The sequence below is a fragment of the Pinus tabuliformis genome, chromosome 6 (genome assembly GCF_031772625.1).
Source record: "Pinus tabuliformis cultivar Carrire ecotype Pingquan chromosome 6, CPIR1, whole genome shotgun sequence".
Taxonomy (NCBI): Eukaryota; Viridiplantae; Streptophyta; class Pinopsida; order Pinales; family Pinaceae; genus Pinus; species Pinus tabuliformis.
Genome location: NC_142292.1, coordinates 97,805,971 through 97,820,776, shown reverse-complemented (window position 1 = coordinate 97,820,776; position 14,806 = coordinate 97,805,971). Strand labels below are relative to the sequence as shown.

General features: G+C 35.8%; 1 pseudogene; it reads right to left on the bottom strand.

The window, feature by feature from the left end:
* Window positions 1-1,319: 1,319 nt before the first annotated feature.
* Window positions 1,320-1,802, bottom strand: LOC149257437 (protein neprosin pseudogene; annotated as a pseudogene).
* Window positions 1,803-14,806: the final 13,004 nt, after the last annotated feature.

Below are 14,806 nucleotides of genomic sequence, written 5' to 3'. Positions count from 1 at the left end.
ATTAAAGACAAAGCAACAAAATAACAACTTGCCATTTCCATCTCATCATGAAGTCCATGTCATCATTGTCAAGTTGTGACTTATGCAAGTGTCATCACAATTTCATATGTGTCCACGTGCCTTGACACATCATTTATGGATGTAATGATGTAATTATCAAAATGAATGGAAAAAATGTCATATGTGGAAGTCCCAGTGTCACATGTGGAATGTGAAAAGTCACATAATCATACATGGATAAAAGAGCCTTTAGGAAAAGTCCAAAAGTCATATAGAAGTCCAAAGTTAATATTATAAGTCTAGTAGTCATGAGGGAAGCTCAAGAGTCATGGGGATATGAAAGGTCATTCCTCTTATTATAAATACACTATCATAACACAGGCAAAGGGGTTTTGGAGGCTTAGCCTTTGGAGAGCTAGCCTTGGCTTCTCTAACATGGCATAGGAGAGAAGATCATTCCTTGGAGAAGCAATAAGTGACTTAAATGTTACACTATTGGAGCTAATGTCTCACCATTGTAACTATGTTCTTGGATATTTCACTCAATAACAAAAATCTCGTTGAGCCAACACATTTTCATGCATGTATCATGAATGTTGTAAGACTATTCTTTAGATTTTTGCGGTATATGTTTTGTTCACATGTACTAAGGAAATCAAAACTACTTCATTGGAATTGGTACTTATAATGTGTTTGGTATTTTATTTAATGTTCATTGTGTCTATGTGAACTATTTCGCTAAATAACTAACAAATATTTCCTTACTCTCGCGTGGCTCTCTTAGGATAGTACTATTACTTTCCTTCTAGACACTCACTCTTTACCTCCCTCTCGTGAAAGTCTCCTTCACACATTGCAATTGGTGTTTCACAATGTTAACTTACTTGTTGATTTCAAAGGTTATGTGCATACTCTCTTATGTGATTCATTGTAGCCAAGGAAAATCTTAGAGTTATGATGGTCAGGTTGATACTCCGGATGGGGATCCTATTCCAAATACTATGATGTCTAATTGGGACTTCACGTCAAGGAGACCCCCTTGGTTGAAAAATTTCCAACACTGTCAATAGGTATATATTATTTACTAATTCAAATTGTTCGAGAATTAGTAAATAATATATGTTACATAATTTGGAAAAATATTTCGAAGCTCCATTAGTAGAACTTCAAGGGCATTTGTAATGCTTCCCTTACCCTCTGAAATAGAAATTATTACCCTAATCATAATTTTAAACACTTAGGATGTCATAATAGTTAGTGTGCTCTGCTAAAGTGGAGACTGAGTCTATGGTTAGTAAACTATTTTATGCATGTACTACCTATAGATTACGAAAATTATTGGTTTTTCCAAATCCTTCATTTGGAAAATTACCACTTCGCATTTGTGCGGAGGTATGATATCCAGCTGGTTCCATGTTTATGACCTCACCACCCCATTCAACCATATTTGCATGATCTGATAAATGTGTGAAGAGATGTGCATACCAATATTCCCGCAATTCATTGTCTACAAACTCCATTCACCAGTCACCCTCAGGATCGTGCAAACAACAAAAATATATGCATGGAAACAAATTGTAGTACATATAAAAAATCAAATTTGTATTTTGGAATTTTTTGTGTTTATTTATGTCTTTGCATACCTTCTATATTAGTATGGTAATATCATACTAAGGACCATTGAAAGAAGAAATAGGTGTAATGGCAGCACCAATGGCTATTCGTTCATTGGTTTGAATGAAACCTAAACATAACAGATTGTAGCATCCCGTCTCCTGGTAGGAATCACTCTGCAAAGACATTATTTTCCAGTTGGATCTGGTAGGTGGAGGTAAAAAGGTAAAAACTGAAGCCCTGAGAAATTTACTCATAGGTTTCATGTAGACAAGACTGTAGAGAATCAACATGGCTGATGACAAACTTGTATAGATAAGCATGTAAAATAACAATAGTGATCTCAAATTAAAAATTGAAGGTTTATTGAAAAAGTATGCAAGGTAGTTTATGTCTTGTGGGAAATGAATTGAAATCGCAAAAGCACATAAACTTAATAATTTTAGTTAATTTTTACAGATTTAAATAGAGAAAAATAGACAACATGTAGCATCATAAAACAACAATTTGATGATGGAGTTCGCCCCTCCTAGGCTACGTCTCCTGGCCTAGCTTCTAATGTTGGCCCTTTATATTATATGCTCAAAATGTTAATTAAACCAACATACAATGCTCAAAAAACAAAAATAATGCTGTAAGTGTATCCAAAGCACCCAAAAACCCAAGTGTAGGCTCTTCTTGGGGTAAAACATTCTGAAAAATGGCCAAGATAGGCCTCTTTGTTCATTTCTTTGCTATCGGTCTTGCAAAATGGCCAAACTAGAAAAACTAGTAATGAATCCCTTTTTGGAGGAACCGCTAAGTGACAATTTGGTGCACGAATGACGAAAATTCCACCGAAAATGGTGCATTTTATCGGATACTTAATTGACCCCCATGCCCCAAGTTTCTACCCTTTTTATCAGCCATATAACACTTAATGTTGCCAGGGGCGTAGGCCAGAGGCCACACGCCCATCGGCTTCCACGCTCTTGGTCATGTGACCAGCCGTGTGGCCACAGGCTAGACACCATGCACCAGCCCTTCTCCGCAAACCCACCATTGTTTCGGTTAATATTTGGAACCAGGGGTTGGGGCCAACTCCCTGCCCCCTCCGCTTCTTCCATACTCCATTCGCTGTGGTCACATTATATTCCATGTAACTAGGGGCCGAGGCTGGTCGGGAGAGCTCCCCTCCCCCCTCCCCCCTCCCCCAAACCCCCATACCACATTAAAATAAATATAAATGGCCCATTATACATAACAAGGTTCAATGCATGGTCTAATTGTAAGGTGTATGTTGTTCTTGCTATAGGTCTTAGGGTCGAACCCCGCTGAGGCTAGTCGGTCCATTAACACAATTTTGCAGGAACCCTGAAAGCCATGTGGCACCTCCTGATTGGTCCAACCTGAAACTCACCAACCAATGAAAATCCGCCAACTTGACCTATACGATCATGCCACATGTTAGCACGATATTGACCTATATGACATCCTTATTTCCTAGTCAACATGCTGACATCAGTGCCACGTCATTATATGACCTACCTAGTCAGCAACCGAGTCAACCCTGCAAGTTGACTTTTAAGTTGTTTGCCAAAAACTTCAAAACAAGATAAATTTCACATACGATGTCATATTGCGGCGATTCAATCATCGTTGGAATCATAATGACGAGATATACGATTTTTGCACTAGTTTCAAGATATTTTGAGCATTTTTTGTTTTTATTTTTGAGCATATTGTTGATCACCTGGATCATTCCTCCCTACTGGAAGCTTTTGGACCACCAAAAGTCTGTTTTTACTCAACAAGTAAGTGAGGGTAGAACTCCCTCACTTTACAGATCTCAATCCACCATGCTTTACTTGGATCAGTACCTTTGAGCCGCACTCGAAGATACTCCACATTGCTTCTGTGTGAAGTCCTGATTCATGTGTCAAGGGTTGATTCTTCCTGCAACTCATCTAAATATTCAGGAGAACAATCTTCTAGAGATGGAATCTCAACATTCTCTTCATGATGATCAATCATTGGAGGCTCATACAATCTCAAGTTTTCCACATTCACAACATAATAAATTTGCATGTAAGGTGACAAATCTAGTTAGAAAGAATTGTTACCAATATTCTCCAAGATTTTTAAAGGACCATATCTGATTGGCTTGAGCTTTTTAACTTCACCTTGAAGTATTTCCTTAATGATATACAACCAAACTTGATCTCTCACTTGGAAATCATGATCAACCCGATGCTTGTCATGTATTGCTTTGTACTTGACTTTGATTTTCTCTAGCTGTTCTTGTACTCTTTGATGCATTAACTGAATTTGTTCAATGAAATGATTGGATTTGTCCACATCACTATTTCCATCTACTGCAATATCTTTACCAAAGATGAAATCCAAAGGAAACTTTGGCAAATAATCCAAACAATCTTTAAATGGAGATACTTGCATAGATTAGTGCTTGGCATGATTGTAGGCATGCTGGATTGATTGAAAATGCTCATCCCAAAGTTTAGGATGCTTACCAGAATATCCACAAAGGATACACACTACTTTTCTATTCACTACTTCTGTCTGGCTGTTGGTTTGAGGATAAAATGCGGTGCTCTTCTTAAACTTGGTGTCCATGAGTTCCCATAAACTTAACCAAAACTTCTTAACAAATCGAGAATCTCAATTATAAATAATAGAAGTGGGTAACCCAAACTGAACCCATACATTTTGGAAGAACATATTTACTGTTTATTCAGCTGTAACCTGTTTCTTACATGGCATCAACACACATATTTTTCCGAAACGATCCACAACAACATATAAATAATAATGAAATTTCCTAGACATTGGTAGCCCCTTACAAAATCCATAGAAATGCTTTCACAAGGATAGGAAGGAATAAGAAGTGGAGTGTACAAACCCAATTTCCTATTACTAGGATTGCTAGTAGCACACATGGAACATCCCTTTATATATCTTGAAACATTTTGATTCAAGAAAGGCCAATAACAATACCTCTGAATTTGTGCAACTATTTTGCTTACACCAAAGTGACCAACAATAAGAGAAGTGTGGGCTTCCCTTATGACATTAACTCTATGGAACACATAACTTGCCAAGATGATACAATAATTTGTTATGAACATGATAATCCAACTCTTCAACATGATTGCCTTGACTCAAAGTTGCATAAACATCTTTAAAATCTTCATCTTGAGCATAATGTTCAATAACTTTCATGCATGATTTAATTATGCTTAAGAATAACAAATGTATTAACAATAGGCCTTGATAACATATAATACTGTGGATAATCCGGATCATACTACACCAAATAACAACCACAAAAGCTTAAAATCTAACATTACTTCCCTGTATCTACCATTTTTTGGTCCTGATGACGGACCCCCTTTGGGGTTCGAAACGTCGACATGATGAATATAATACTGTGGATAATCTGGATCATACTACACCAAATAACAACCACAGATGCTTAAAATATAACATTACTTCCCTATATCTACCATTTTTTGGTCCTGATGATGGACCCCCTTTGGGGTTCGAAACGTCGACATGATGAATATAATATTGTGGATAATCGAGATCATACTACACCAAATAAAAACCACAAAGCTTAAAATCTAACATTACTTCCTTGTATCTACCATTTTTTGGTCCTGACGATGGACCCCCTTTGGGGTTCGAAACGTTGACATGATGAATATAATATTGTGGATAATCTGGATCATACTACACCAAATAACAACCACAAAAGCTTAAAATCTAACATTACTTCCCTATATCTACCATTTTTTGGTCCTGATGATGGACCCCCTTTGGGGTTCGAAACGTCGACATGATGAATATAATACTGTGGATAATCCAGATCATACTACACCAAATAACAACCACAAAAGCTTAAAATCTAACATTACTTCCCTGTATCTACCATTTTTTGGTCCTGATGATGGACCCCTTTAGGGTTCGAAACATCGACATGATGAATATAACACTGTGGATAATCTGGATCATACTGCACCAAAATATAAACAACTTTGTTGTATATACCTTTCTTGAACCTGCTTACCAAATGAAATTGTTGTAGGAATCCCATCCACCTAAAATGTCTAGCTTGTTGTAGCTTGGTTTGCGATTGTAAATATTGCAAAGGTTGATGGTTAGTATGAATAATTGCTTCTTTACTTGTCAAATAGTGTTTCCATTTCGTCACACTTTGTACCAAAGCATACAACTCTTTATCATAAGTTAGATAGTTAATTACTGCATTGATAAAAGTTTCAAAATGATAACAAATGGGCTTACAATGCTGCTTCGAAATTGGTCCCATAGAAAAATTGCTTGCATCGGCTTGCATCTCAAATGGATGCTTAAGATCTGGAAGTGCTAGAACTAGTGTTGTATTGATTTTCTCTTTCAATGTGTTGAAGGCTTTCTGTTGCTTGCCTCCCAACTAAAATGCGTGTTTCATACTTGTCAAAGCACGTAATGGTGCTGCAATGAGTGAGAAGTTAGCTATAATTTTTTTCTAATAATGGGTTGCTCCCAAAAAGCTCATAGCTTCTATTACATTGTTGGATTTAGGCCAATTCACAATGACTTTAACTTTTGAGGGATCAATCTTCAATTCATCCCCTCCTACAATATGACCCAAATAAACCAAAGAGGTTTTCCCAAATTCACAATTAGACATCTTCAAATACAATTTCTCTTTTTTCATGACATCTAAAACTTGTTTCACATGCTTGACATGCTCTTCACGAGTCTTACTAAAAATCAGAATATCATCTAAGTATACTATGACAAAATCATCAAGGAATGGTCTCAATACATAATTCATAACTCTCATGAATGTTGCAGGTGAAGTGCAAAGCCTAAACGCCATAATTAACCATTCAAACAAACCTTGTTTTGTCTTGAAAGAAGTTTTCCAAGAATCATCTTCAGCAATCCTTATTTGATGATAACCACTTCTCAAAATCTAACTTAGTAAAGTAAACAACATCCTTTAACTGATCTAGAAAATAATTAATGCGAGGAAGAGGATAACAATTCTTTACTGTGATCTTGTTCAAATATCTAAAATCCACACACATGCACCATGTACCACCCTTCTTTGGAACCAAGACAATAAGAGACCTACAAGGAGATGTGCTAGGCCTAATGACCCCTTTGTCAAGCAACTCTTAAATTTGCTTCTTGATTTCTGCATTCTCCAAAACTAACATTCTATACATGCCAATATATGGAAAAGGTGCATCTTGCTGCAAATGAATCTCATGTTGGATTCCTCTTTTAGGAGGCAACCCTTCAGGTTGCTAAAAAATATTGTCATAAGTGTTAACAACTTCAACCAAATCATGTTTGATTTTAGCATCACATCCTGTGAAAGTTTCAGATTCAACAATATCTTTAGCTTTAATAATCAACAACAAAAAGATCTTACTAGCATTTACAAGCCTTTTCATCTGACCAACACTTACAAGAGATAAGTTCATCTTCTTGTGATGTGCTCTAACAATATACTCAACTCCATATTTTAAAAGATGATATTTGTTCTCATGACGATAGAATATGGATTTTAGGTCATACAAGTAAGGACTCCCTAAAACAAATGTTAAATGGTACAACATTAAGCTCTACCTCATCTATAAAATTTGTAGTGATGGTGAATTTGAGTTTACATTTTCTTGTCACTTGCAATTTGGCATCATCACATTAAGCTCTACCTCATCTATAAAATTTGTAGTGATGGTGAACTTGAGTTTACATTTTCTTGTCACTTGCAATTTGGCATCATCACATACATAATCCAAAGGGTAAGTTTTAGTATGAGGTATAATTTCTAGATTTAGTTTCTTGACAATTGCTTCAGAAATAAGATTGACTTGGGATCCACTATCAACTTTTGTATGTTGTGTAATGACCTTGATATGGAAATGCTCAATTATTTATTTATCCTTTTGACACTCAATAGGCTTACTAGAAGAACTAGTACTTGCATTAGAAGCTTTACCTTTTATTCCCATGGCTGTGATTTTGGTTTCATCACCTGAATCAAATCCTAGATCTTGTTGAGTTGTTGCAACAATCTTTTGTTTCCCCTTGTTATTGAACTTCTTTGGTCTCATTTCTAGATGTAATTTCCAACAATGGTATTCATCATGGCCTTCTTTTGAGCAATGTTTATAGGTAAGTTTCTCTCCCTCTTTCTTGACTGTAGCATTCTTTTTTCCTTTTCCTTTAAACTTCCCCTTTCCTTTGTCTCCATATTTGGATGGCTTCTTGCTAGTCTCTTGAGGAACATTCTTGCCTCTTGATTCTAAATGAGTTTCCTGAACACATACTTCATCTATATTGGTGGGATTAAACATAAGTATAGTATGTCTCAAATAACTATGTAATCCACCTATGTATTTAAGGAGAGTGTCTTGTGAAGAAAAATCAACACCCAAGATTAAAGCTCTTCTTCTAAATTCTTTTGTGTAACTTTGAACACTTTGACCTTTAGCTTGTTTAAAATTTTGCCAATCCATAATTTCTTTTTGCATGTAAGCTAATGGACAAAATTTCCTTCTTAATGCAACTATAATTTTACCACTTTTCTTCAAATCTTCTTGAGTTCTGGCCTCCCACTAGATGAGGGCTGCACTTTCCAAATGAAGAGAAGAAAGATGGATCATTGTAACATCATCCTTAATATTTTGAATCCTGCAATAGACTTCAATTTGACAAACCCAATTATCCATGTTTTCAACATTTACTTCCCCATTGTACATAGGCAATTCAAACTTGATATCAAGCTTAAGAAAAGGAGACTTAGCATGTCCTTTTGGAGATCTAGGAGGAGTATGTCTAGGTGTTGAAGGAGGTGAAGAAGGAGGTGAAGATGGAGGTGAAGGAGGAGGTGGACGTGGAGGCTTTCTCCCATCACCACCATTATCTTTTTGTTGATTAGAACTTTCTCGTTGGAACCTTAATGTCCTCTCATTGTACAACACTTTTATCATCTCAGACATATTATAGAAGGCATATCTAAAATCTCCCTCATCCTCAGACATCAGTTCTTGTCCTTCTTCATGTGCCATTACTGGCGGAGTTTTTGGAGTTTGTGACTTCCTTGAACCAATTTGAAGGTTTGGTTCTTCAAGCACTCCTTCTCCTCTTCTCAACTTAGACCTTGTAATCATTCAAGAAAACACTTTCAAAAACTGTTAAACCTTCAAAACAACCACACTCTGATACCAAACTGATCTAAAATAAAAAAAAAATTGAAGGTTTCTTGAAAAATTCTGCAAGCAAGTTTATGTCTTGTGGGAAATGGATCAAAATTTCAAAAGCACATAAACTTAATAATTTTGGTTATATTTTGCAGATTTAAACAGAGAAAAATGGACAACATACAACATCACAAAATAACAATTTGATGACGGAGTTCACCTCTCCTGGGCTACACTTCTGGGTCTAACTTCCAATGTTGGCCCTTTATATTATATGTTCAAAATATCAACTACGTAAACATACAATGCTCAAATCACAAAAATAATGTTGCCATTGTGTCTAAAACACCCAAAAACCCTTGTGTAGGCTCTTCTTGGGCTAAAAAAGGATGAAAAATGGCCAAGATAGGCCTCCTTGTTCATTTTCTACTATCTATCTTGCAAAATGATCAAATTGGAAAAACTAGCAACAAATCTCTTTTTGGTCGAACCGCCAAGGGACAATTTGGCACGAGAAAGGAAAAAATTCTGCCGAAAACAGTGCATTTTGTTAGATACTTAACTAACCCTTGCACCCCAAGTTTCCACCCTTTTTATCGGTCATATGGTGCTCAATGTGGCCAGGGGTGCAGTCCAGAAGTCATGCGCTCGCCGATTTCCATGCTCTGGGTCATGTAATGAGCCATGTGACCAACGGCTAGGCGCCACACACTAGCCCTCCTCCGCAGCCCCACCACTGGTTATAGTTAATAGTTAGAATCGGGGGTTGGGGCTAAGTTACTGCCCCCTCTGCTTCCGCCATACTCCATTCATCATGGTCACATTATATTCCATATAACCTGGGTCCGGGACTGGTTGTACGAGCTTGCCGGCCCATTGCCTCCCCTCAAACTATCAAACCACATTGAAATAAATATAAATGACCCATTATACATAACAAGGTTCAATGCATGGTCTAATTGTAACGTGTTCAGTTTTCTCACCAGAGGTCTTAGGGTTGAACCCCACTGAGGCCATTCAGTCTGTTAACAAAATTTTGCATGAACCCCAAGGGCTGCACGACGTCCTCCCATTGGGCCACGTGGCGCCTCCTGATTTGTCCAACTCGAAATTCACTAACCAATGAAAATCTACCAACCTGACCTATATGATCATGCCACGTGTCAGCATGTGATTCGCCCATGTGACATTCGTACTACCTAGTTATTCTGCTGATATCAGTGCCATGTCACTGTACCACTTGCCCAATCAACTCTAAAATTTGACTTTTTAATTGTTTGCCAAAAACTTCTGAATGGGATAACTTTTACATACGGTGTCAGATTGAGGCGATTCAAGTGTCGTTGGAATCAGAATGACAAGATCTACGATTTGGCACTAGTTTCAGGATATTTTGAATGCTTGAATTTTGAGCATATTTTTGATCCCCTGGATCAAATAGACAAGAGGCTGTTACAACATATAAATTTTCTACTATGTTCGATTTAGATAAGAAACAATATAGAATTGACACTTCTGATATCAATCTTGTATAAATAACTTGTAAAATGATTAGGACTCCTAAGTTAAAAATACCCACGTAGATTAACTATATAATTGTAGAGTTTTTCATATTTTTCTTTGGAACTCACTCCATCCAATGTAAGAAAGATAAGATGGTTTCTCAGTGTTTGTCTTCGTGAAATAAAGCCCACTTGTATGATGTTTTTCTTTTAAAATTAAAACGAAAAAAAAAAAAAACTTGTTTACTAGCATGCACATACCAACCTCATAAGATGTTTTGGACTCTATAGAGAAATCTAATTGTTCAACATTGCTACAAATGTGTTAACAATATATAGGAATAGAAACTCGTAATTGAAAAAAACCATTATTGTAAATAAAAAACTTATAGAACATTAATTTAAATCAAAAACTTACAATAGAAGGTAAGGCAAAATCAGGGGACAAACACTCCAGATCATGATTAATCCACTCTTCGTAGATGCTTTTTAATCAAAACCAAAATTTAATTGCGCAACACAATTACAAATGTGGTAACACTATTCCAAACCTTGAAATTGAAAGTCTCAATTGAAGAGAAATAAAATTCTACAACAAAAAAGAAAGCAAACTTTGAATAAAACCATTGTAAATACAATTAATTTTTTTTTTTATTAAGATAATATTATTAAGAATATTTTGATATTTAAAATAAAAATAAAATCTATAAAACTATGTCACAGACAATGCTTAACATTTTTTAATTTGCTTTTAAAATTAGTTATACGTAAATTTCTAAAATTACCGATCTATCCTTATCTGGATTGTAGATTAAGAAATATATTTTGAAAATTAATTTAAAATAAGCAAAGTCAACTAATTAAATTGATTTCAATTTTTCCCATCTCATTTTTGAAATATTTTGTAATCGACAATGTAATTATACTTAAATTTTGGAATCGACAATGTAATTATACTTAAATATTTATAAAACATAAGTTAATAAAGTAATTTATTTTCAATCTAAAATAATATAAAAAATCTTCAATGAATTGTCAAATTTCAACATCCTCAAAATCGACCTATACACATTTAGGGTCGATAAAAAAAAAAAACCTATTGTAATATTTTTAAGTTTTTCAAGAATAACTGAGAGCAATATTTTTAATTTTTTCAAAGGTGTGGAGTCATTAATTCACATTCCAAAAAGAGAAGTGTCAAATAATTCATTCTAATCCCATTAACTAACTTTAATCACAGTAAACGAACTGTCCAATACGGACACGTAAAGAGATGAGGTCTTCGTGCTCCATACAACACTCAGCTCATTTAGTAATGGGTGCAATAACAACCTATCAATAACTAATAAATTCAAAAGATATTTGAAGATTAAATAAAAATTTGAGCACAAATTACAACCCAACTTTTTATTTTTAATAATAATATTCAAATTAATACCAAAATAAAATCACTAAATGTCACTAACAATAACATAATAATAAATTTTGAAATTATGAAGTGATTATAAGTGAAGTTAAATTATAACCAATAACCTAAAAGGCATTTGTAAATACCCTCAAAATAAAATAAACAGATGATATTTTGCAAGGGTGGAAATGCAAGATAATACAATGGAAGATTCTCTCCCAGTTAAAAAACAAGAAAATATCTTGCACTTTATACCATGATGCTTACACTTATTTGTCTTTTGTTATTTCTCCATCTCAACGATATGGATGTTAAAGAAGAGAATTTTGGTGTCACCATCTACTATACTTTGTGAGAAAGTGGGCAATATATATAAAATTCCAATTGGCAAAAAGGAAATAAAAGGTTAAATCTATCAACGTGGGGAAGGAGACAATTCCTATAAACTTAAACCACTCCTAACAACCGCCATCAAAATATACCGGACATACATAAGACCAACTTTAGAAATTTGTACAGCTATCCAAAGTTGTAAATAGCACATTATATATATGGATAATTCCTAAGTTTAAAAAATGTTGTTAAACATATAAATATTTTATATGGAGAAATATTATATATTTTATTTATAATATATATGATACATTATATAGTTTATTTATAATATATATGATGTTTTTGCTTGTTTGTTAAGTTGTATGAGTCTTGAGATGATTATATGTTTATTTTTTGGCTTAAGAAATTATGATTTAGAGGTATCTAAGCTATTAAAATCATATGGGGATCGTATCTGGCCTATGCCACACCAACCTGGCCACACCAACCCTTAGCATCATTGGATTTTTTCACACAGAATTTCAAACTGGTGGCCTTCACATAACTAAGTGCCTTAATAGTACACCACATCTTCGTCTATTCTACACCTTGTGGGTATCTATAATATAGATATTATAATATAGTGTAGGTAGTATTAAGATATGTTAGTCGAAATATTATAACTGAGTTATATATTATTTAAAAAAATTTAAAGGTCTTAGGATACTTATGATGTATTATTTTATTATTATTTTTTTGACAAATTCGGTTTCTATTATAGATCTGAAAAAAGGAGGGAGACTGAGCTCCTGAAGTACATGCTGAGGTGCCAAGAAGAGCTAGGGAAGAAGGAGTTACATATAGACAAAATTCCTCCTTAATCCTGCCTTTTGGGCTTCTAAAAACCAAAGACCAAAGGTAAATCCTAACAAACTACAGTAGTAAATAACAACATTTACAAAACATATCAATCTATATTACTGTTGCTGATGTGTCGAGCAGTGGACTCTTCAGGTTTGTCGTCGGCGCCGACTTGCTTCAAGCTTGACGAACTTGTTGCGTTTTTCTTTTCTGTTGTTCCGTGTTTTTTGCTGTTCTGTTTCTGCTGTTCCTTCGGGAAAAAGGAACAGCAAAAACCAAAGGTATATCGGATGAGCTGAGATGTTGTTCGGATCCAAGAGGTATCTTCATTATGGAATATGCTGAAATGATTCCACGCCATTGCAGATAAGGCAACCCAGTGATCTGGCACAAGCTTTGTTGGGTTGACTGTCAGCAATTTTATTGAACGATCACAAAACATGATAGTAGCGCACATATTTCATGGTGTGTCCTAAAATTTGGCAGCGTTTGATAATCTGCTGAAGGAGGTCATTGGGAAGATCCTTGTTCTGAACCATTGCAATGACGACTATCGCTGAGTCTCCCAATATCATGACTGTGTCTATACCAAGCTTCCCAAGTTGGACAAGACCTTGGTAAAGGGCCAGGGATTCTGCTCTGTTATTGGAAGTGTGGCCAAGACCCCACTCGTATGAGAGTATGTTATCCCCATTAGCATTAAAAATAACTCCTCCTGCCCCTGCTGTCCCAGGATTCGACTTTGAGGCCCCATCGAAATAGAGATAATGCCTATTGTTGTTTTTAAGCCAACCTGCAAATTCTTCCTCTTTTAGCCTGATCTTCCAGTTAGGGGAAACATTGTTATTTCTGTTGCTAGCAGCGTTGCCCTTCTGATTGCTGGTTTTTTGGTCTAACGGGTGTCCAATGAAAAAGAGTTCTTCTATGCTGAGTTCACTGACGTTTATACTTCTCGGATTCTTAACTGAGATGATCTCAAGGGCAAGACTTCTTGCCTTGGTGCAAAGGCTTCTAACAGTCGAGTCCTTATCCTTAAAAACCTTCCGATTTCGTGCCAGCAAAATATTCCATAGCATATTGTGGGGAAGAATGTCCCAGACTTTCTTCACTGTGTTATTTTTCCTGTGCTGCCAGGGGTAGTTTTTTTTTCCATTTGTAAAGAATTTCTCCTATGGTGTTTTGGGTGTTCCATGGGATTTGATTGTTATGAGACAAGTTCCTCCAGCAGTTGATGGAAAAAGGGCATTCAATAAAGAGATGATGCATTGATTCTTCAGCAGCTAAGCAGTTAGGACAACGAGAGGGGCCATTAATTCCCCTCTTTTTCAAATTTTCGGCCGTGAGAACTTTCCCTTTGAGGAGGGTCCAGAGAAAAAAATTGATTTTTGGAATTGCCTCAGATTTCCAAACCACCTTCCAGTGGTGCCAACTTGGCATGGGGTAGCTGATGTTGCAAATATAATGGTGAGCAGCTTGGATGGTGTAAGAGGATCCAGATGGGTCCCAACGAAACCCATCAAGATCGTTCTTTTTGACAAGGGCTATACTATGAAAATGGGATTGAAGGACAGAAAGACTTGCGTTAAGACTATTGGGTATGGCTGGGAAGGCCCAATCTGACCAAAGAAGGGTGTGAGGATACCATTGGGAGATCTGGTCCAGGTAATGAATGCATGTTCTTTAAAAAAAGTAAAGGATATGGTGGACTCCCCCATGTCTGTTTATTGGTTGCTGACCCATGATTCTGTCTGCTCCAATATTGATGCTTGCACCTCCCTTGGGGATTTTTGAAGTATTTTGAGCAATTAGTGGAATTTCTCTCTTGCATAATCGCCAAATTTTGGAGGATTCTCTATTGGGAATATCTCGATCAAGAAGCTGTTGTCTAG